This window comes from Pogoniulus pusillus, chromosome 21, assembly GCF_015220805.1.
Source record: "Pogoniulus pusillus isolate bPogPus1 chromosome 21, bPogPus1.pri, whole genome shotgun sequence".
Lineage (NCBI taxonomy): Eukaryota > Metazoa > Chordata > Aves > Piciformes > Lybiidae > Pogoniulus > Pogoniulus pusillus.
The window spans coordinates 7,340,058-7,362,734 of record NC_087284.1 but is presented as its reverse complement, the minus strand read 5'-3'; the positions used below and the strand labels follow the sequence as shown (position 1 = coordinate 7,362,734).

Sequence of the window (22,677 nt, the reverse complement as noted above, 5' to 3'; positions counted from 1 at the left end):
TTCTAAATGCTCAGGATAGCTAAGCATCATAATCTGGAAAGAGTGGGCAAATCTTCACTGATGGTCTTTAATGGCAGTTTAAACTACATCTTTACCACCAAATATTTGCAATTGAATTTTGTCTTGGGGTGAGAGAGTGGAGTAAAAGACTCCTTGAGGTGTGTTTCAACCAGTTTTATACCATGGGAGTTGGAGTAGATGACCTTCCAACCAACATTCCATGATTTTTCATGCTTAGAGCAGAAGGTGGTGTGGAGGATCTAGAGAATTAATTTTCTCTTAAAGACCTGTGAACTGCTATCTGCCCCTCAATCTCTCCACATGCAAATAACGGACTTTAATGTACAGGTGTCATATGCACAGTATGATATGTAATTGTCAGTGTTTCAGAATAATGCAATGAAAAATCAACACTTTTCAATGCCAATAAGCTTTAGACGCTGCTCATTGCACCACTTGCACTACATTCCAATTTTGAGTTGCTGAGGTCTATATAAATCCAAGCTATTGATACAGCCGTGTGGAAAATCTCCAGGATGAGTTCTGTATTAATAGCATACAACAGGGTAAGTCAGTCAGCTTTCTTAATGATCTGGTCCATAATTTGAACACCTTGAAATCTGTCTGCAAGTACCTCTGGGAACAGAGATCAAACGTGACCTTGACTTACAGTAGCATGAATTAAATCATCTCGTTATATTTCTGAGACTCACTGTTGTCACACAAACAGTTCAGATTAGCAGAACAGCACAGTTGTCATCTTGTAACGCAGTCAAGGTTCCTTTCAGTGTAATTTCATTTAAAGAATGCTCTTACCACTGTTTTTGGTTTCCTACATAAAGGAACGTAGAGGACTCTCTTAACAGTGTTAAAGCTCCCACAAAGACAAATGTATTTCAGATGTATTTGCACGAGGACTTTCCTTTTGTTTCTGTTACTTAAAGATGATTTCTGGTTAAAATGGATAGCGCATAGCCTTGACGGAGGCAGGCAGTACTCAGTCAAGTATTCAAATAGTCAGTTCTCCACTCCTGAGTTCAAATACCAAGAAAAAAAAAAGTATTTCTCCTTATCATAACATTTATTATTTATCCCCTGCTTCCTGGCTGCACTTGTCTTTTACATATGTGTTATGTTGTTCCTGTAGCTAGTTAGGTTAAATCTAACCTTTCTGCTACCTGTCACTGATCTAACTTATTCTTGTCAAGTCAGTAACATTTCTTGAATTGTATTTTTCTTGGGTTTCAGTTGTTTGTTAGTGGTTTGGGTTTTTTTTCCTAGTAGGTTGGAAAGTAGCTTTCAGTGCTTTTTGCTCTTCTTTATTGATAGTCTTTTATCCATTCACTTGCAGAGCAAAGAAATGCAAACAAATAGAAATTAAAAGCAAAGCCTGCTCCTTCTTTTAGAAGTTAGAGCTATTCATAGAATCATAGAATCAACCAGGTTGGAAGAGACCTCCAAAATCATCCAGTGCAACCTATCACCCAGCCCTATCAGATCAGCTAGACCATGGCACTAAGTGCCTCATCCAGGCTTTTCTTCAACACCTCCAGGGACGGCGACTCCACCGCCTCCCTGGGCAGCCCATTCCAATGGCAAATCACTATCTCTGCCAACAAGTTCCTCTTAAGATCCAGCCTGTACCTCCCCTGACACAACTTGAGACTGTGTCCCCTTGTTGTTTTGCTGGTTGCCTGGCAGAAGAGACCAGCCCCCAGCTGGCTACAGCCTCCTCTCAGGTAGTTGTAGACAGCAATGAGGTCTGCCCTGAGCCTCCTCTTCTCCAGGCTAAATGTAGTGGTTTGGGTGTTACCCCCACCCCCCACACTTTAGAAGGTACCCAAACTAGACTCAGTCAGTTCTGGGAATATAAATGAAACTATTTATTTACAGCTAGCACAATATACAAGCAGATATTTACAATATATATAGAAATATACAAAAATATACAAGGTAAAAATAATACAGAAGCACAACTCCCCTCCCAGAAACCTGAGTCCCCAGGAGGGGCTCTCAACCACCCCTGCACCTTCCCACTACCCCTCTCAACCTTACCCCAGTCTTAAGGAAGAAGAGAGGTTCAGCCAAGAGGTTAAGAAGCAAAGGTGAGTGGCAGGAGAGGTTAGGAAGATGCAGCTCAGTCCAAGCCCAGCCAGAAGGTGAAGACAAAATGGCGAAAGTGTTATCTAGTGTTTACGTTTCTTCTTCAGCGAGACTCTGAGGGAAGGAGACATCACCATTGTTTTCCTTTCTTAGCTGATGGTCTAGTTTTTCTCACCTAAACATTCTAGCTTGCTTCAAACTAGCACACTAAACATCCCCAGCTCCTTCAGTCTCCCCTCTCCTCTCCTATTTCTTCTTTGTGAAACAAAGGGAAAGAGAATTAGGAAAGATGAAGTTTGTAGACACTGAATTCATCTCATTTTTTGGGAATTGTGGTCCCTTTTCCCTTTTTTGAATTTTTTGTTTGCTGTCTTGCTTGAACTGATAGAAGAGCCTTACAAAAGGGGACAAATTACTGGGTTTTAGGGCTATGATATCATCATGCTATATTGTATCAGAAGGTAGCATAACCTACTGTGTCATGAAGGGAAGAAATCTAGACAAAAATAGTTCTTCATAAGCTGAGATAGAAGAGCATATATAGTGTAAGTAATTTCAGTTGATGTGAGCATGTAATTTAAATTAATTGCACTTTCTTTCTGTCTGCAAACACCTCATAACCTACGCATTTCAACCAATACTTTCACTTGGCTCCACATAGCACACGGTGATAGAATTTTATTGTAGAGCCTCTCTTTTTATAGATGCTTAAGAATGGAAGTGCTATGAGTTTTGAAGGTTGTATAGTGCAGAATTACATTAAAATATTTGACTGTCTCTTAACTACAGGAATATTTTCAGTCTTCCAAATGGAAATTACTATGCTTCTCTTAGAACTGAAGACTTCCTAATTTTTAATATTTTCCTGAAGTCAAAAGTTCAGGACCATGATCTAGAGAACTATATTCCCTCTTTCTATTTTCATGGGCGAGTAAATTGCTGAAGATGAGGGTGGTACAATATCGTCACCCTTACTGTGCAATAATTGGCAAAGAATACGTCTTCTGTGTGCTGTTTGCAAAGAGAACAGGGAAAAGTAAAACCATAGCGCCTGTATTTCAGCAAACTTCAGGAACGTCAAGCCAAACCTCATTGTAAACTGACATCGCTTCAATGAGGAAAATCTGGCTTCACATTGCTGTCAATAGGTGTTGTAGCATACTCAAGTGTCAACTTCTTCATGGAACAGAGAATTTCAATTGTCTCTTTCTCCCCTTGGTAGCATCTGCTATTTATTCCCTTGCACCCTGACTGCTGTGGATATTTATCTACATGATACGCTGTTTTGTGGCATGTTAGGTTAAACTCCACCTGATGTATTTTAGCATACTTGTTGTCAACCTCCTAGCAAAATAGGAGACTTCCCTTGTGTGAGATTTTATGTGCATGCACACACGGACGTGCACAAGTCAGTAATAGAGCACAGGCTATGTGTAATGCACCTGTCAGATGTGTAAATGCGGAGTGGATACAGCTAGCTGAAAGAGATTGTGTCAATCAGATTGTGGGGGGTGCATTGTAGTAGATGGCATATCTGCTGAAAGCAGGTAATTTTAATTATCTAAGATAGTTTGAAGCTGTGAATAATTTATTACCCATAGAAGCATTTTTTTTTATAAGGCTTCTAATCCTGGTGAGCCTCAGATATTCAGATCACAGTCCCTGATGCTTCCCTATTTGAACTGTTACTCTGGAGGCACTGGATGGAAGCTATATGCTGCTCTGTAGCTAGTCGGCATAGATTGAGTTGTTTTGACAGCTCAGCATGAGGCTGTAATAGTCCAGCTAAAGATCTGAAAAATACAACTCACAGTGGAAAATAAAACATTTCCTTGGACAATGTTAACCACACTGAACAATATAACACACTCCAGAACAAATAAAGGAGAGTTCAGGGGTTGGCTTTGGCTGGTTGGGGCAGTCTTTCTCACAGCTGTGAAGAAAGCAATGTTTTCTATAGGTTGATAGCAATTAAGAGGAAAAATGCTATTACAGTATACTAGTTAGGAGTTCAGTCACATCACTATTCTGTTTAAACTCGTTTGAAGACTGCAGTTTCTGTTTCCGTGTTTCCTACAGCTAATTCCCCTCCTAAAAAGCCTAATTCTCTCTGGACTGCCCTTGCTGAGTGGGGCAGGATTGCAGTATTGGCGTGGCAGCAAACCAAAGGCTTGAAAGCAGTGACACTCACTCTCCCATGCCCTTAATCCACCTTTTTTGTTGTTTGTTTCGTTTTGTTTTACAAGTATTTGAGTAGCAAAGAAGGTGGGGAGAATGAATAAGAATGAGGAGCGAGTTCTCGAAGGAAAATGTGGGAAGTGAAAGACAGGAATGCATCTAAGAGGTTGAAAGTGTACAGGACAGGATGTGTGGAGAGCACGTGTGTAGGTAGGCAGGATGGATGGGGATAGAGAGTAACTGAGGGAGCAGAAAAGACCTTGACTTCATTTGAGTCCTTAAAAGTAGGGCAGGCCTCCCTAGAGCTGCTGAGATGTGTATTATGTTCAAGCCTTAGTTTCATGATAAAGGGCCAGCAGCTTGACTGAGCAAGGCACTCCAGCAAGAGCTGAAACTGGTGGCATACCTAGGAATTTTGTTGGACTGTGGCTGTAGATAAACATGGCTTAAATTTCTCTGTAAGCCTCTGCTACAATTTCTGAGGCTGATGCATATGCCAGAGCAGAATTTTCTGTCTGCCTGTGTCCTTTTGAGATGATGAACCTGGAAGCTTGGAAGATGTTCAGACATGGGATTCAAGAGCTTAGAGGAAACCATTGTGACATGGAAAAGGACTTGAGGAAACCCTTATAAGATTCCCTTTTCTGCTCCAAGTCCTCAGCCTGGCCATGAAAAGACTCAGGAAGTGGGGAAGGTCTTACATCAAATGAGCAATTCCAAGGTCAAAAGTAAGCTCAGGATAAATCTAGCCCACAAAAAGGCAGACGATGGTAATATGTGAAGTGTGGAGATCAGGTGGAGAATTAAAGGAAATCTGTCCAGTATAATACAGCAATTCTATGACTGCTTTTCTCGTTAGATATATTCCATTCCTTCTTAGCTGTATTCACTTTATTGTTTAATGCATATTGTAATATGTGAAGGATGGACAATGTGACTGAGGTTACTTTGCTGCAGCAATTCATGACTTGCTGTTTTGTTTTGCATGCAGCATTTCTCTAAAGTAGCCATGCAGTGTTGCTGAATTGTACAGACAAAAAGACACAAAAGAATCTGTGTACACTAACACCCCTCCCTGCACAACCCTGGTGAGGATTTTGCTGAATTTCCAGTTTATAATCTGCTTTCAGTGACAGCCTTGCCACCAAATTATTTTAAAATGAGTTGTAGAGAAAAGCCTCTTGAGGCAGCAAAACAGCAGGTGGCCTGCTTGTTTTGTTGTGGTGGCACCTTATGAATAACTCAATTGATCTCCATATGCTTCCATTCACTCTTGCTCACAGCAATACTACCTTAAACACTGAGCACTCCAGCATCTGATAGCAAAGGTTTTATTCACACCCAAAAAATGACATGCTGGAAGGAAAACATGTTTTACTGCAGACATTGCTTTGTCATCCAAACTCATTTTCAGTGCCAGAAGCTGATGCAAAGCTCAGGTACTAGGGCTGTGAGGAATGAAAATTTTATAACTTGATTTGCAGTGAGATATTAAAACAAGCTCTAAGATCATTGTCTAGTAGCAAAATTTGAAATCCACCTGTACAGAATGTTTTGCTCTAGTTAGCGGTTTGTGAAGTTTCCAAGGCTAATTTTTTAACCTTGAAAAATAAGCCTGGGAGTTTACACGTGGCTGATGCCTGAGTAGTACACCTGTCTGCCCCAATGCAGCAGACTGTCAGTTAGGTATTAGGAGAATAGAATCTCATATTACCTGTGCACTGGAGTGTGATTTCAGTTTCAAAGCTAATACTGATAGGAACAAACATGTCCACATGTCATTTTGATACTATATTGTTTTCGTGCAGTAGTAGCCTGTCCTCCTGAGCGGTACACCTCCTGTGTTTTGTGCAGCCTAGTGCCACACTAGGAGGACAGGCTACTACTTTTCCACTTCAGAGCTAACATGGCCATAACTCATTTAAGTGTAATGTAGACCTGGTATGGTAAACTGAGGTGACTGTGTGTCAAGGCAAAAGTATAAATGGAAAGATTAAACCATGAAGGCTGTACATCTTACTTTGAGAGGCAGGCATCCAAGGACAGCATATAAATCTATACGTCTCACTAGTACTTGTCACCAGCTGCCTATAGAATAGGATCATAATAAAAACCTGATGATGCACAAAAAGGGGAGGGAGAGATTTCTGTTCCCTGTGTTTGAGATAACATAGATGGCTAGTCATCTTAATCTCACAGTATCTCACAGTATCATCAAGGTTGGAAGAGACCTCATAGATCATCAAGTCCAACCCTTTACCACAGAGCTCAAGGCTAGACCATGGCACCAAGTGCCACATCCAATCTTGCCTCGAACAGCTCTAGGGACGGTGACTTTCCCCAGGAACTGTAGCTTAAGTTTCTGTCTGAAATAATTCTGTGAAGGGAGCCATTCTCTTTCACTGTTCCTTCCCACTTTCATGATGTGAGTCGAGACAGTATCCATCAGTATTGCAAACAACATGGTAGCCCAGAAAGTGACGAGACACTCAAGTGACATGTATGGGAAGTAACTGTACATTAAGAGGTAAGGCTATAGCTTGGTGGAACTGATATAATTCTGTTTTAGTTCATGGCACTGTTCATATATAATTATCCCCAACCCTTGTGTGATGGATTGGGAGCTTTTCCCATACACACACTTGGAATTTACCAGACTAACTCAGATGGCCTGGAAGTAAGATGAAACTCTATTTAGAGCATGACACATTTTACAAGCATATATACACAATATTTACAAATACTTACAATTATATACAAGTTAGAAATAATACAGAAATTCAGAATCCCTCCTGGACGAAGAAACTACCCAGAAGGGCTCAAAACCACTCCCTTGTCTTTCTTCCCATTTCCTTATCTCAGACAGACAAAACAATCCATCAGAGCTCACGTGTTAATTGATGAGATTAGAGGTGAGATACCAGAGATGATGGGGGGGAGGTGTGTCAAAAGGTAGATCCAAGGACACAGACCAGACAGAGAAATGAACAGGGCAAGGTCCCAGAACAAAAAAAAGAGCACATTGTTTGTGTTTTGACTTTGTATCCCTCTCAGCAATCCAATAAATGATATAAACATCATCATTATTTTTCTTTTCACAGCCAGTGATCTAATTTCTGTCATTAAAATATTCCAGTTAGCCTCAAACCAGCACACCTTGAATGATCACACCAAGAAAACTAAAAAATGTGTGCATGCTGCTTTTGCACTGAGAAGATAAATCTGAATAAAGCCACATGGTGCTGTAACTGGGATGCCTTTCAAGGATGATTCTGGGCTGTCAGTACGTGGTAGTGGGAAATGCATGTTCGCAGAGAATAGGGCATTGAGCCTTGGAAACAGGTGTCATTAAAGGTGTGATCTTGGGTTATCGAAGAGGCTTCTTTAACTTCTGATTTATATATCATATTTTTCTTCTCCCAAGCTCAGCATTAACAATATAGAATGTAAGTGTGCTGACACAATGGGCACAACAATAAATGAGTCTCTGTCAAACTCAGGATTCAGATTTCTTGGATAACTCAGTTTAGATCACTGCATGTCTGTACTTTTGAGTTTATGCTGCGACTTGTTATTGAGAAGCCCTCTTCAGTGCGGCCTCCTTTGGTGAATGTAGTCACAGAATTACTGCACTGACATCTTCCATATGCTACCTTGTTGACTGAAATTAATTCCAGATACACTTAAAACATCAAATTAAGTATGGAAGTGCAGTTTTAAGATTAAAAGGCATCACTAGTTCATTTTAATGATTTGTTTATCTTCTAAAATAATCTGCTTATGTTATTTTTGTCTAGCTGTGAAGTGACGAGTGATGCACTGGGTCAAGACTGGCCATACTGCATCTCAGTCTGATTTGTTGATGAAGATGAAAGATGACATTTTAAAAGGGAATGAAATGTATACATTTAATGGGGTTCGTATATTTTAGCTCTAGTGCATACTTCAGTTTCACAGTATTTTCTATATTTATGACATGATTTTTTGTTTCATCTAAAATACTGGCCTGCAGTTCAGCTATGATTCATAGTAACAAAAATATCTATTTTCAGAAGCAAATGTTCTCTAGTACTAGTAGGATGTGCTGCAGACTATACAAAAACATCTCAATATGTATTTTAATTGTTCAGGTGAGGTTACTCAGTATGCATGCTCTTTTCTTTTAATACTCTGCAATATTTTTCTTATAGCAAAACTTCTTCCCATCCAGCCTTCCTTAATGAATAGAGCCTTAGGATTATTGTGCTGTATTCTTTGGGGAGACATCTTTCTAGTTTGAATACATACAAGGCTACTCTTAGGAAACTGCAAGATATGGAAATTACTTTAAGAGTGCTCATCAGTTTTATGTGTGTATCTGTCTAGTACAGTTGTACTAGAAAAGAAATTAATTCCTTCAGTGCCCCTTACAGAATAAGCACTAGGAAAATATTGAATATAACAAACGCTGTTACAAACAGTAACTAAAGAAAGGTAGAATTTTAACAAGAAGTCAACTCACTCTAAGTTGGTGCTTGGCTCCTGGACTCAGAAAAGGCATATGAAGGACAACTGCTCCATCCTGGTGTAGTTGTCTTTTGTTCAGCCAATATACATAAACAGCAGTAATTTCAATTCTACCCTTAGTGAGGACCAGTTGAGAGGAGCAAGTGGTGTTGCTGCTGCTTCCTTTCAGATTGTGCAATGACAGACACTTTAAAATTTGCCTACTGTGTCTTACAAATCTGACTAACAATTGTGCTGAGTGGCTGTGATGATTCAGAGCACATGCTTTCCTGATTTATCTTAGCGGTTTGCTTTCTTGTCCACTTCAGCTACCTAAGGTTGATTTAGGTGTTACTTTTATACATAGTTCAGTTAATAAAATTCAGTTGTGCCAATGCAAGGGGTTTGCATGGTTTCTTTTATTTGCCCTGTAGCCTGAACAAGTAGATTATAGGACTATATGTTGATGTTATGTGTATGTGAACCATCTATCGTGTCTGTACATCAGAGAAGAGAAATTTCTGAGTCCGAATGCTTCTGGAGATACATCAATAAGAAGTTTGCATCATCCATGTCACTTTGATTCCCAAGTACACTCAGCCACAAACTTAGTTACTGCAGTTAACAAAAAAGTGCAGAAGAAATCCCATAAAATTGATAAAGCACATTTAAAAAAGTATGAATAAAGAAGAAGAACTTCAAATTTTAGGTACTGTATTTTTGTTTACCTATGTATTGAAGGGGGGAAGAGGAGAGAAGGAGGAGAATAAATATTCTCAATGTTAGCTGATCCTCTGAGAACCTTTGAGCCTTTAATTCACCTTTAACTTCAGATGTGTTATCAGTCTTGCCACAGTAATATGTTACTCCATATTGTTGGAGGTATTATAAAGCCAAGCAAAACAGAAAATTACAATGTTGAGCTTGTTCCAGATGTCACTGTCTCCTGCTTGTCCCACTGCCACAACCCTGCACCTTTATCAAAGGTGGTCATAGCAACAGCAGCCACTGATCTGCTTGCATGCAGTGCCCATCTTGCCCTGGGCTTGAGTCAAATTCTAAGAAAAACCTGCTGTTACTTCCTTTCTTGCTTTAACATCAGATTCAGTCAAGGTGACTGTAAGTCCAGTATTAGCTCTCCCATCACCTTTTCAGTCAGCTAAAATACCTAGCTCTTGTAAATTCTGTGAGCTGGGACCACATTTCAGAGGCTTATTGTCCCTCTCCCCCTCAGTGCCTGACTAATGACCTGTGCACCTTTATGTTTGCATATAATTTTGCAGAGGTTGATTGTCTATATGCACTTAGCCCGGCAACAGCTTCCATTCTATCATGCTATCTTTTCTATAGCTTTGTCTTGGAAAATTAGACAGTGAAAGCACTGAAGCACAAGCTTTAATCTGTCTCTATGGAGGGAAGCACTCAGACATGTGCTTAAATGTAAATATGTGCTTAGATCCCATCATTAAGTCAAAGAGACTCAAGTGCATGCTTCAAGTTAAGCATATGCTTACATCCTGTTTGAATAGTGATGCTTGCCTGAATTGACACCTTAACTTGGCCAGAAAATTGCCACATTTCCTATGAATCCAAAGGCATATCGTCAGATTTTTGTGAGCTATAGGTGTGTGATTTAAAAATAGACTGATTTGAAAGTTGAACTTCTGTCGTAGCTTTTCAGCTGTCTAGCATAAAAGTGATTTGTTAACCACTCAAGCTTTCATGATTGGTCATTTACAAGCCTATAGTTAATACGGTGAACTGTTATAAAGAATTAGTTTAAGGAAAAGATCTAAAATCTGATTTTTGTGTTTAATAGCAATTGATGAGTTTTAAAGATCATGTATGGATTCAATGGACAGTCACAGTTTATCTGACATTTGCTTGTCACTAAGCTATTTATGCAATGAACTGCTGCTGGTGGAGGCATAGGACTGAAGTAGAAAGAAATCTTAGCAGCTTGGATATGTCATATTCTGAGTTCTCAGTCAGAACTCCTTCAAAATAAATTAATTATCCCTATTTGGAGGAAGTAGATGGTGATAAGGTTACAATCACATTAGTACAGATATCTGGGAACAGATCCAATTCATATGGCTCTATGCACTTCATATTCATGTTGTTTAATCATTCCTACTAACTTGTAACTGTGTCAAGAGTTTTCTTTAGCATTGAGTTGGATGAGAATCAAAATCGTGTGCCGTAGGTGTGAACATGTTGTTGACTTCTGCTAATGGTTAGTGTTAGAAATACTTGAAGGACACTTTTATAATTAAGAGCAAAGAAAACTTAGCGTGGGTTGAACAGCATAGAGCAAGGTAAATGCAACATATACATGAAGGATCAATTTTGGTTTAGAGTCATCTCTGTGCAAGGAAAGGTCAATGATATATGTGGCCTTCATCCTTACATCTTTCCTAGTGAATTTAATGATTCTGGGAAAGCTCTGGACTAATGAGCACAAAGCTTTGCTTCCACTTAAGGGAACTTCCCTAGCTTCCAAAATCAGGTGGCTACATGTAGACTGCATCTTACAAATGGTCCTTCCCTCATTTAACTCCTGAACTCTAACTGGGCATCATTTAGGAAAGTGTTACCACAGGTCAGATGTTTATCGGGCACATCTAGCAGATAAACAGCACATCTAGTCATGTTTCAGTGACTTGGAGTACTAGCAAGTTTTAGTATACTAGCATGCTTACAGCCAGTAGGGCAAATTTTGTTGTCATAGCAGTGCAGGAAATAATCCTTGCATTTCCTGAGATTAAACTGAGCAGATGTTAAACCCTCGGAATGAAAACACGAAAACAGAATTTATTCCAAGTCCTATAGACTCCATAATGCTCAGGGCTCTTCTTCTGTGGAGGAAGGGAAGTCATAGCAGCTGGTAAAATGTTATTTTCCAAAGTAACATTTTCTTCCTTTGCCAAAAGGGAAAAATAGAAAAGTTTTGAGTCTTGGAGCTCAGGTTCTTCTGTAGGCTATTCAGGCATGGCAGGCTTCTTGCAGTCTATGTCTTGGTTCAATGCAATAGCTGAAAACTAAGAGCAGAAGGTGGTGATTTGCATCATCAACAGACCTTATCTCTTTTTAAGGTAGTATCTTAACCTGGCTATATTTGCAACTCTCTATATTCACACTGTAGTGCCTGACTTTCAGTCCTCTGGGCTTCAGATGACTGGACTTCAGAGATCTTACTTCATATTCCCTTCATCCCACTCATCATTCCCAGCATTTCCCCTACAACTGGAGCTCCAAAAGGGAAGCAGGGAAATGCAGATTCCACTTACATTGAAGGTATTCATCACTGAGGAGTTACTCCCTGCCACTGAAGGAACCACAAAAGGACAGAGTTTTGAATCTCAAGCTGTGGAATAAAATGGTAATTCAGTTGCTGAGCTGAAGAATTAGAAATTGCTCTTGAACTCAGTGAATCAGGAATGCTGCTAATTCAAAGACTTCCCATGAGATTAAGTTCATTAATGCATCAGAGGTGTTTAGACAAAACTGTGTTGAGTGACAACGTGAAGTCGTTGCTTCTATCAGTAGTAGCTTTTGAACTGTTTTGCAGCCTTTCCTGTAGTGTTTTCTCTTCCTCAGGTTATGTAATTTTTTTTTTTCTTTTAGAGAGATACCATCAGCAGGAGGATCAGAAATGTCAACTGTAATTAAAAAAGTAATTTTCAAGGCATTTTGCAGTTTATTCACATGGTAAATGGTTTCCTACCCTCTGAACTTTCAGCCTGCTGAGCTGAGTGTGTGAGTTAGACATTTTCTTAAAATCTTTGCATTCTCTTACTTGTCAACTGAACAACTTGGCAATGAAGAGTTCAACTAATGGTGTAGAGCCTGGAAATATAAAAAGATATGTTTGTTCACCCGAGTTTTCATCTCTTAAATTACTGAAACTTCCATTCTGCTGTAGTTTAATATTTTGGTCCTTTGTTTCTTCTCTTGCTCCTTTTCTACTTCAGATGCGACTTTCCTTGTCTCACTATCCAAATGAAAATACAATTTTATTAACCTCTGGTCCCATCTAAATCTGTTTTTTTCTCTAGTCTGTGATGCTGTAGGTCTGTGTAGTAGATTATACTTTAGGTGGTTTCCTTTGTCTCGTATCTGAGCACCTAACAGTCTAAAATATGGTTTCCTTGTGTCATCTCTGTGAGGAAAGGAAGTGCTGTGTAAAAGTATTTATGAAACATGAGAGAGGCTGATTCCATACCCCAGTGATTAGAGCAGTCACCAGTTTTAAGGTAGTCTCAGGTCACTCTTCTAGCATTAGCCAAGGAAAGTGAGTGAGCAACTGGGGAAACTACTTGACTCCAATAGAGTAGCTTGTTTTGATCTCTTTGGCGGGATGTGTAAGGTCCATGTCCAGTGTCTGCCTTACATTGGGGGTCTGACTCTTCATTTAGGACTTGTCATTTAGGGCTAACTATCGTGACCTATTTTTCCTGAACTCCCAGCTGCCTACTTGTAGTTTCAGTAAGATTCTGCTCCCTGTTGCTGGCCTGTCCTACCTCTGTTTCCTGGGACATTATCTTGACCACTGTGAGAATCCCTTTGTGAAGCTTTAGGTTGAGCCAGAACCCGAGCAGTTTAAGAGTTGCTGGGTGGTGTCAGTGGTTAGGCAGACTTGGCAATGTGGACTGTCAGTAATGCAGAGGTTTATGAGATTAGGTGGAAGCTAAGCAATGGTTTTGAGACCTCCAAGGGGTTTATGTGGCAGATGGAGATGCCTGCTACCTTGGAAGAGTAAGCTAAGTTCATTAGGCTAAATCTCTCGCCTATCCTGAGGATTTATCTATCTCTTGGATGGATTGTACAGAGAGAGGGAGTTGGATGTTGGGGGAAGAGAGACACAAATGCAGTGTGTTGTAACTTGGAGTAGCCTTTCAAGACAGTGAGTTTAGTGCATTGACTGAATATATGAACTTAATGAAGGAGGGTGAGGGTTTGAGAAAGTCTGTAATTGACGAGAGCTACTGGTGATTACTGTTAAGATTATTTGTTTATTGTTTCTTTTTTTCCAGACTGATTTATTTTTGTCTTTTCCCGTGCTTAGAAAATATGCCACTGTAATGTAAATGAGTTCCTGTAAAACTCAGACTGTAGGCCCCCTCTATCCTTAGCTTTAAATATGAGATTTTAACGAATACACAACCCTCAGACATATAGTGCAGTGTTGTCTTGTTCATAGAATTGTAACCAAAATTGGATTGCGCTAATCTCCCATCTAGCAGAAAACTTGATGTTTCTTACGTGTGAAGGTGACACTTTATGTGGCAAGGCAACTCTTAAGACTGACACTGCAATGTGCTGCAGTTATATAGAGTTTTGTACTTGAAGAATTGCGTCAAGGTGGAACCTCCTGTGCTGCCGCTTATGTCCATTGCTCCTTGTCCTATCACAGGGAGCAATGAAGAGCCTCAGTTCATTAGCATACCATGTTACTCCGGTAAGAATAAATACCAGCTACCATATTGTCTACCTCAAAAGGTGTTAAATGTAGCAGGCTAAGTAACTGTACTTGCTCTATTTCTCTGGCAGACATCCTTCTACCCTCCAGAATAGTTCTAAACAAGAAGGTATTTGAGTACTGCACCAGCCTGATTCCATGACAGTGCATATTTTAAGTGTTGCAAGAACAGGAAACTAGCTTAAAGAAAATGTTGACAGACCATTTTGTCTTCAAAAATACATTTCTTTGAAATCAATGTATGGAATTATGTTTATTTTCCCAAAGAGTAGAGAAAAAATATGAGGGAAGGAAAGACAATTCTCACAAAACTGCAGTGGTTTAAGTATAGCCTTTTAATTTCCCTTTTCAATATTCCTTTTGATTTTATATGAAAATGTAAAATGAGGAAAAATCTATTGGAATTTTCTTTGGGAGAGAATTCTGCAATGTTTGCAGCTTTTTTTTTTTTTTTTTTTCTTCTTGTTGGAATGAATCTAACTTCCAAATTTTTGAGATTCTCCCCAAATTCAAACAGTATTTGAACTCTCTCTGCAGTTCTCATTAATAATAGATAATTGCCTGAACCCACAAAAGGCACAAAAGGAATCACAGTATTTACTAATTGCATCTCAGACACTTCTCTCCCCACCTACTTAGCAATGGCAGAATTCTGCTTCCCCTTCATCTGTAATTTTTCTTCCTCTGCTTAACTCCTTTACCTGCTGCTTTTATTCATGCTTTACAAACTGTTGTAAATTGCTGAGACTATGACAACAAAGCTGAAAGAAATGATGCAGTAAATATAAGAACTGGCTACGAGGAGGGAACATAAAGGAAAGTGTTGCCATATATTTAACAATTGTCAATGCAATTTTAAGGAGCACTGAGACTGATTTAGATTTTGCATGGGTTTTACACTTCAGTGTTTTATTCTTTATTTACATCAATGTACCAGAGAGAAGAATCTATTCCAGTCTTTCTCCTAATCTATCTTCTAATAATGACTAGCTAAGAGGGCCTTTGAGAGCTTATCTTACCTCCTGTAATACCTTATACTTGATGCTTCAGAGATCATGAAATTATTAAAAATTCAGCCAAGTCTGTTGATTCAATGACACCCTCTGGCAAGCTGACTAAAGTACTAGGGAAATATTTTATTAATTTTAACTGAACTATCAATTAATATAATGTGTAGAATCCCTTTACTACAGTGTGATAACCCAGAGGCTGGACCAGATCATTTTCCTAAAGACCTTCCTAATTTGAGGTATTTCAGTTGAGTCACCGCTTTCTGGGAGAAACAGTGTTCTGTCTCCCAGTAACCTTAAAATCCATGACTGTCCTCACTAGGACACACCAGCAAAAAATTTGGAGGCTTCTTATCAAACACAGGCATCATTCACCATGACTAGGCTCACTGACTGGGCTGAACTGCTTGATCTCTTCCATGATGTTCAGTCTCAATGCATTTACACTGCTCAGCAGGAGTCCTCTAATTCCAGTGTAGATAGACTGCAATAAACTTCCAGAGTAGAAAGAGATATAGTGACTTTTAAAACCAGTATTGATGTTTCAAATCTCATAACTGCAAGGCATTTAGCAGTGCTTGAACAATAAGATTGCCTAATCAACTGATTGTACTCAAATGGGTATTTCTATAGATCTCGTTCATATTTCAGCTTTAGCAACAGTATACTCAGTTGACTTTCAGCTCATTTTCAGCTAAAAAAGGTTTTCACAGATCTTTTTGGATTCAGTTTTTACAGGAATGAAATAAATAACTAAATAAATCTGAGCCAGAAGATTCCTGTCCGAGTTTGCAGAGTGTGCACACTTAGCAAAGCAAATCCTGTGTAAAGAGTTATTTTCTCTGTAGATATGAAGGCTCTGCCCCCAAACACAGCATGTAATGACAGAGCCTGTTCAGTAGTGTTTCATGTAAATGAGCTCTCTGAATGGCTCACAATTTTTCTGAGAGGGCAAGAAAATCAAAATAAACCTGAATACAATTGCTGTTAGTTTGGCAGCTCTACAATTGGAAAAACATTTATCATAGAATCAGCCAGGTTGGAAAAGACCTCCAAAATCATCCAGTCCAACCTAGCACCCACTCCTATCCAATCAACCAGACCATGGCACTAAGTGCCTCATCCAGTCTTTTCTTGAACACCTCCAGGGAAAGCGACTCCACCACCTCCCTGGGCAGCCCATTCCAATGGCAAATCACTGTCTCTGGGAAGAACTTCCTCCTAACATCCAGCCTATACTTCCCCCCTGCACAACTTGAAACTGTGTCCCTTTGTTCTGTTGCTGGTTGTCTGGGAGAAGAGACCAACCCCACCTGGCTATAACCTCCCTTCAGGTAGTTGTAGATATCAATGAGGTCACCCCTGAGCCTCCTCTTCTCCAGGCTGAACCAACCACAGCTCCCTCTGCCTCTCCTCATAGGGTTTATGTTCCAGGTCCTTCACCATGTTGTCACCCTTCTCTGGACACATTCCAGTACCTCAGCATCTCTCTTGAATTGAGGAGCCCAGAACTGGACACAGTACTCAAGGTGTGGCCTGACCAGTGCTGAGTATAGGGGAAGAATAATCTCCCTTGTCCTACTGGCCACACTGTTCGTGATCCAGGCCAGGATGCCATTGTCTCTCTTGGCTACCTGGGCACACTGCTGGCTCATCTTTAGCTACTATCTTTCAGTACTCCCAGGTCCCTTTCTTCCTGGCTGCTCTCCAGCCACTCAGTCCCCAGCCTGTAGCGCTGCTTGGGGTTGTTGTGGCCAAAGTGTATATCGCATTCCAGAGGAATTTTATTTTAGAATAGACATCTTTCTTCATTATCTATGCTGATTTAAAAGAAAAAAATATTTATTTAGTGTGAACCTCTTACCCAAAGAGCTCTTGAGTCCCTGTTTAATTAAAGACAGACACCCTTAGGACACTGTACAGTTTGTCAGCAGTGTAATGTCATGGACATACTTCAGTGTTAATCATGCAGTCTTTCTCTTGGATTTGTTCAAATCTAAAGATAATGAAAAGAAAGGTGAGAGTTGTGCTTTTAGTGGCCCTTCAGTGCAGTAAAAAAAATTCTACTCTGGCATGTTTGCCCTCACAGGTCACATCCCTCCTTTAACAATGTCCTCGTCACTGCCATTTTGGGAAGTCTTTGAGCATCTCTGCACAGCGTGGCTGTCACTGCAGCGCTTTGCTGGAAGCATTAATTCCCTGAAGAACTGTCAATGATAAATTTGTGCATTTGATGTGGGGAAGCATGAACGAGAGGGAAGGAGATGAGGAAAGAGGAAGGCTGTTTTGTTCTGAGAAAATACTGCAATTATGCCTGAGTATTGGTTCATATCCTTGACGTCTTTACAGGATGTCATCCGACACCGCCATGAAGGTTTGTTTACAGTGATTTTCAGTGAAGCATGGCTGTCTTTAAACGGATTGCTGAGGCTGGAGAGTAGCTTAAAAATTGGAGTAGGAGTAATGCAGGGAAGTGGCTTGCTGGAGGTATTGATAGAGATTTTTGCATGATGATCATGACGAAATAGCCATGTTGGTGTCCCACAGTGAAGTTCACTGACCTCATCATGGCACTTTACTGGAGGAGGAGCTGAGTGTGCTGTTCTTGACATGACTGAGTGACTGGCACAATAGCTTCTCTTCCTTGAGACCTTACAGACTAATGTATCAACCTGATGAGGCTCAGGCTGTCCTGGGAAGAAGAGCACAGTCGCTCTATCACAGTTAAACTTGTTCAGCTGGTACTAAGGTAACAACTTCTGCCTTACACAGAAGAGTCTTAGTGAGAGAGAATGGCTTGCTGGCACTATATAAGTGTATACCTGTGAATGGTCTAGCTCATTAGACTACCTTTATAACAGCAGTCTATCTTTATAACAACAATTGGCAATGTTTTTGGAGGTAAGCCTCACTTGAAAGAAGTAGTAGTATTAAATACCTTTTCATGCTTAAGAGCAACTGAAAACTGCTTATGCTGTCACCTTCCCTTTAGCCTCTGCCTCATCCATCACACTTTGGATATCTCACCACTGCATTCTCTACCACTCCAAGCTCCTGGCACATGGTCAGGAAACCATGAGCTGGTTGAATGCAGAGCAAGCCCAGAGGCAGCATTGCTGATTTGTGTGAGTCCTGTGTGGTCCTTTGATCCCATACAATGCTGACTTATCTTTCATGAACAACTTTGATTTGATATAATGGCTTTCAAATGGCTTTCCTTGTAGGTAGCCTTTCTGTCTGCCTGTTGAAGCAGTCTCTATCTCTGTCCAGGAGTCCTTGCAAAGCTGGAATCGATAATGAACTACTGTAGCTTCTCATGGTGCATTATTCTCAGGTGAACAATTGAATGCACAAGGAGTCTTTCATGAAAAGCCACTTCTTTTTCCTGTAGAGTTGTAGATTGTTGTATCTCTGTTAATTCTAAGTGAAGAATATGAGTTGAGTATGAGGTACTGGGTCTGCTAAAACACAACTAAAAATATGTTTTCCCATGAGAACAATGTCTGGAGGGTAACTGTCATTATCTGACTAGGAGCTGCAGGGCAAATGATCCTTGGACAGAAAGGGGGAGAGCAGAGGGTACTTTTCTGACATGGATAGCCTGACAAGATGTATCTGACGCTAAGGAAAAAAGTTCATGTCCATTTTTTTATGGACATGTTATTTTTTTAATATCCTGCCTACGAATCCAGATTGATACTTCTTGCCTGCATTTCCTTTTCGGCATTGTTTGTGTGTATCAAATATTCTTATAGCTGAAATTTGAATCTCTGTCTTGAACAAATGAAAGCCACTAAATCATGTTGCCTTCACTTTAAAATATTGTTTCAAACAATAAGAGACATCTCTCTACAACTTGCTGATGTAATCTGGACATCAGAACTTGCCTGAAAGTGTTATCTAAAATCACAGTTCTGAACAGAGCTTAGGACTTCTGTCACCCATCCAAAGAGAAAGCCTTGTCCCAGATGTAGTGCATACCCATCTGTGTGTAAGTGTTGTGTGCTAATCATAGAATCAGTCAAGGTTGGAAGGGACCACAAGGATCATCTAGTTCCAACCCTCCGGCCATGTCCAGGGACACCCTACCCTAGATCAGGCTGGCCAGAGCCCCATCCAGAAGGGTAGTTGGAAGCCCCTCCTGGGCACTCTGGCTGCTGGGAGGGTTATTGTGTTTTTATGTTATTTCTAACTTGTATATAACTGTATATCTGCTTGTATATTGTGCTAAGCTATATATATAAAACTTTATTCCTTAACTTCCATCCATCTGAGTCTAATCTGGGTGAATTCATTGTGTGTAGGTGATGCCCAGAACCACTACAAACAAGAATGTCACAACTGGGTCTTTTATGTGGGCCTGAAGCATCCAGGGGAGGGAAAACATCTCTGAATCAGTGTCTATATGGTAGGGTGTGTTTTTGCTTTTTGCTGCTGTCACTGACCTGTTAATTCCATCCCTGTCTAGATACAATGAAAATTGCATCCTTCTCATAGTAATGTTGTCTACTTGTAACAAACAGAAGGGTAGAATTCAATAGACTTTTAAGGTGTATTTCTTGATGTTAACCAGTTGAAATTGGAGGGAGCTAAGAATGATGAGAGGGCTCAGACAATCATCCTCTCTCTGTGTAAGCATGTGTGTCCAGGTGTATGTGTGTAGGCATTCATTCTATCATTTTTCATTCTTTTGCTCCATATGGAGAAAGAGCCTTCCACAGTAGATCCCAAGTCAGTCCAAGGGCGGAGGCTCTGTGCAAATACAGGCAACAGAAAGAAACCTGCTTTATATTTTAGGGATGAGATGCAGTATTAGCTTTTAACTTCCCCTGCTACAGCAACTAGCATCTATCATTAGTCTAGTAAACCACATAGACTTTAGGGGGCCTGGTTCTCGACGAAGCTGGATCTCTTTCTATAATATAGATTTTTCTGTGTTCTGGTCTGGTTTTGGGTGTTGAGCCGCTGGTACCTTCTCAGGAGTTTTTTAAAAGCCAGGAAATTACATGGTCCTTGAGCCAGCCTTTTTGAGCCTCAAATAAATTCATGCAGTGGAGTAGGGTAGAAGAAATAAGAGTGCAGAAGAGAATGACGTAGGCACCGCCTTTGGCAAAAACATCTCCAGTACTTTTGATGTGGATTTTCTTCAACAGGAGTGATTTTTCTCCTGCTGCATGTATCCTATTGTTGTAACTCTTTCAAATTACTATGAAAGAGAAAAAAATTAAACCTTTGATTAATATCTGATTTGATTTGTGTTTTGTCAGTGATGGATGCATTTAAATAGTCCTGTCAAGGGAAGAAAGACTGAGGTATTTCCATTACAAGCACAGCATGCAGCCTTCTAAGGAAACACAAACCTTGTATCTTGAACCAACAGTAAGAATAGAGAGGAAAGTTTCCATCAGCTGGGAACTGTAAAATGAAGAAAAAAGCAGAAAGGAAATGTTCAACTTCTGACAATCCAAGATTGTACACAATGGGAATATCACAATAACCTTCCTCTGCTAATGTTGCTACCTTTTTTTTCTTTCATCATAGAAAACTAAAAAATCAAACACAAACCAAAAGGCATTGGCAGGGACACTTTCTACCAGACCAAGCTGCTCAAGGCCTCATCCAACCTGGGATTGAACACCTCCAGGGAAGGAGCATTCATGACTTCCCTGGGCAACCTGTTCCAGCGTCTCACTATCCTTACTGTAAAGAATTTCTTCCTAATATTCAGTCTAAATCTGCCCTCCTCAAGCTTCAATCCATTCCCTCTCATTCTGTCACCAAAAGCCCTTGTAAAAATTTGTTTCAGCTTTCTTATAGGCCTCTTTCAGGTACTGGAAGGCTGCTCTGAAGTTTCCCCAAAGCCTTCTTTTCTTCGGGCTGAAGACCCAATGAAGTGGTCAAATCTCTTCAGCCAGAGCTCCAGCTGGCAGACATCAGCTCTGTCCTTCACCTTCACACTAGCTGTGGAGTAGTTTGGATGCAATAACCATATTTGGATCGAAAATTAAGTTCAGCATGAATGATAAATGACTCTTACTGTATATGTAAGGAAACTTCCTGCATACTGGAAGAATTATAGAATGGCTTCCAACTCAGGTCATTCTTTGATTCTGTGTGAGTAGCACAGGCCAAGTTTTGAGATACTCTTGAGGTATTTGAGGTGTGTCTTGCTGCCTATTGGTCTGTTTCAGTAATAAATTTGGTTGTTTTGAACTCTTAGCTAGTTCTAAGGATAGCTGGGAAATAAATAAACTTCCAAGATTTCTATTCTGATATTTTGAATGTCTGTGGTGATGCTTGGCAGCAGGTGTCATTTCACATGTCTCTCCTTTGCTATATCTCTGCTTTAGAGCTGGATCCAAATTCTTGGCCTGCACAGGAGGTAAATCTTCACAAAATGCTGAGATAAGGGGTAATGAGCATTTACTGTCTCATTTTGCTAGATAACAGTTAGTAAGGGAACAGCTGATTGTCATTAGAACCATAGAATCATAGAATGGTCAGGGTCGGAAGGGACCTCTGAAGGTCATCTAGTTCAAGCCTCTCTGCAGTAAGCAGGGGCAACCTTAACTAGATCAGTCTGCCTAGAGTCTTGTCAAGCCTTGCTTTGAATTTCTTCAGGGATGGGACCCCAACCACCTTCCTGGGCAACTCGTTCCTAACATCCAACCTATATCTACTTGTTGTAGGTTAAAGGAAATTAAGAATTAAGTGGTACAACCATAAAGAAAGTCTTCCAGAGACTAGAAAGTCTTGAGAGAGGACACAGGACATAGTAATTGTCTATTCCATTCCATTCTATTCTATTCTGTTCCCTTCTATTTTCCTTTATCTCCCTGTATAAGGAAGAGCACAGCCAATTCTTGCTCTGTCTTCACTCCCAACTTGTGTGCTGTTACTTCTTTTTTTGTGGGGGAGAGAGGCCTTCTGCTGGCAAGCTAATATTTGGTCTGCCTGTGAGCCTGTGTGGGGGTCTTTGAGGCTTGATAGGCCTGACTTTGTAGAGGCGTAGTTCAGCCTGCTCCTGGGCCTGCTGACACTGAGCGAGGAAGATGCTTTGGAAGGCTCTGGGAGCTTTTGGCCTGGAAGGCCCAGGTGGAGAACTGAGCCTAATTTGTGTATGTATTCCTTTTCTCTGAGTACCTTTTGTATATATTGGTAAATAGTATTTCCTTTGAAGTTCCAAGTCTGTGCGAGTGGCTTTAATTTACTCCTTTTGGGTAAAATGCCTTTCTGTCCTTTTGCCCTGCACAGCTCATGGCTCAAAACTAGCACACTGGTCTTCTCTAGTTTGAAGCCATTTGCCCTTGTCCTGTCACTGCAGGCCTTTGTAAACAGTCTCTCTCCATCCTTCTTGTAGGCCCCTTCAGGTACTGGAAGGCTGCCATTAGGTCTCCAGGCTGAGCAAGACCTGCTCCA

The 22,677-nt window shown here is 40.3% G+C and overlaps 1 long non-coding RNA gene across 5 annotated transcripts in view; it reads left to right on the top strand.

Annotated features, from left to right (window-relative positions):
• Positions 1–22,677, top strand: part of LOC135184768 (uncharacterized) — a 260,467-nt gene that overhangs the window by 142,338 nt on the left and 95,452 nt on the right. Inside the window, exon 3 of one of the 5 annotated variants that reach the window (XR_010306168.1) lies at positions 14,320–14,419. The exons of 3 other annotated variants lie outside the window; for them this stretch is intronic. This is a non-coding gene — a long non-coding RNA (uncharacterized LOC135184768). Of the gene's footprint in view, positions 1–12,393; positions 12,788–14,319; positions 14,420–22,677 lie in introns of those variants that run through there. One more of the 5 variants, XR_010306166.1, reaches the window with a different exon arrangement.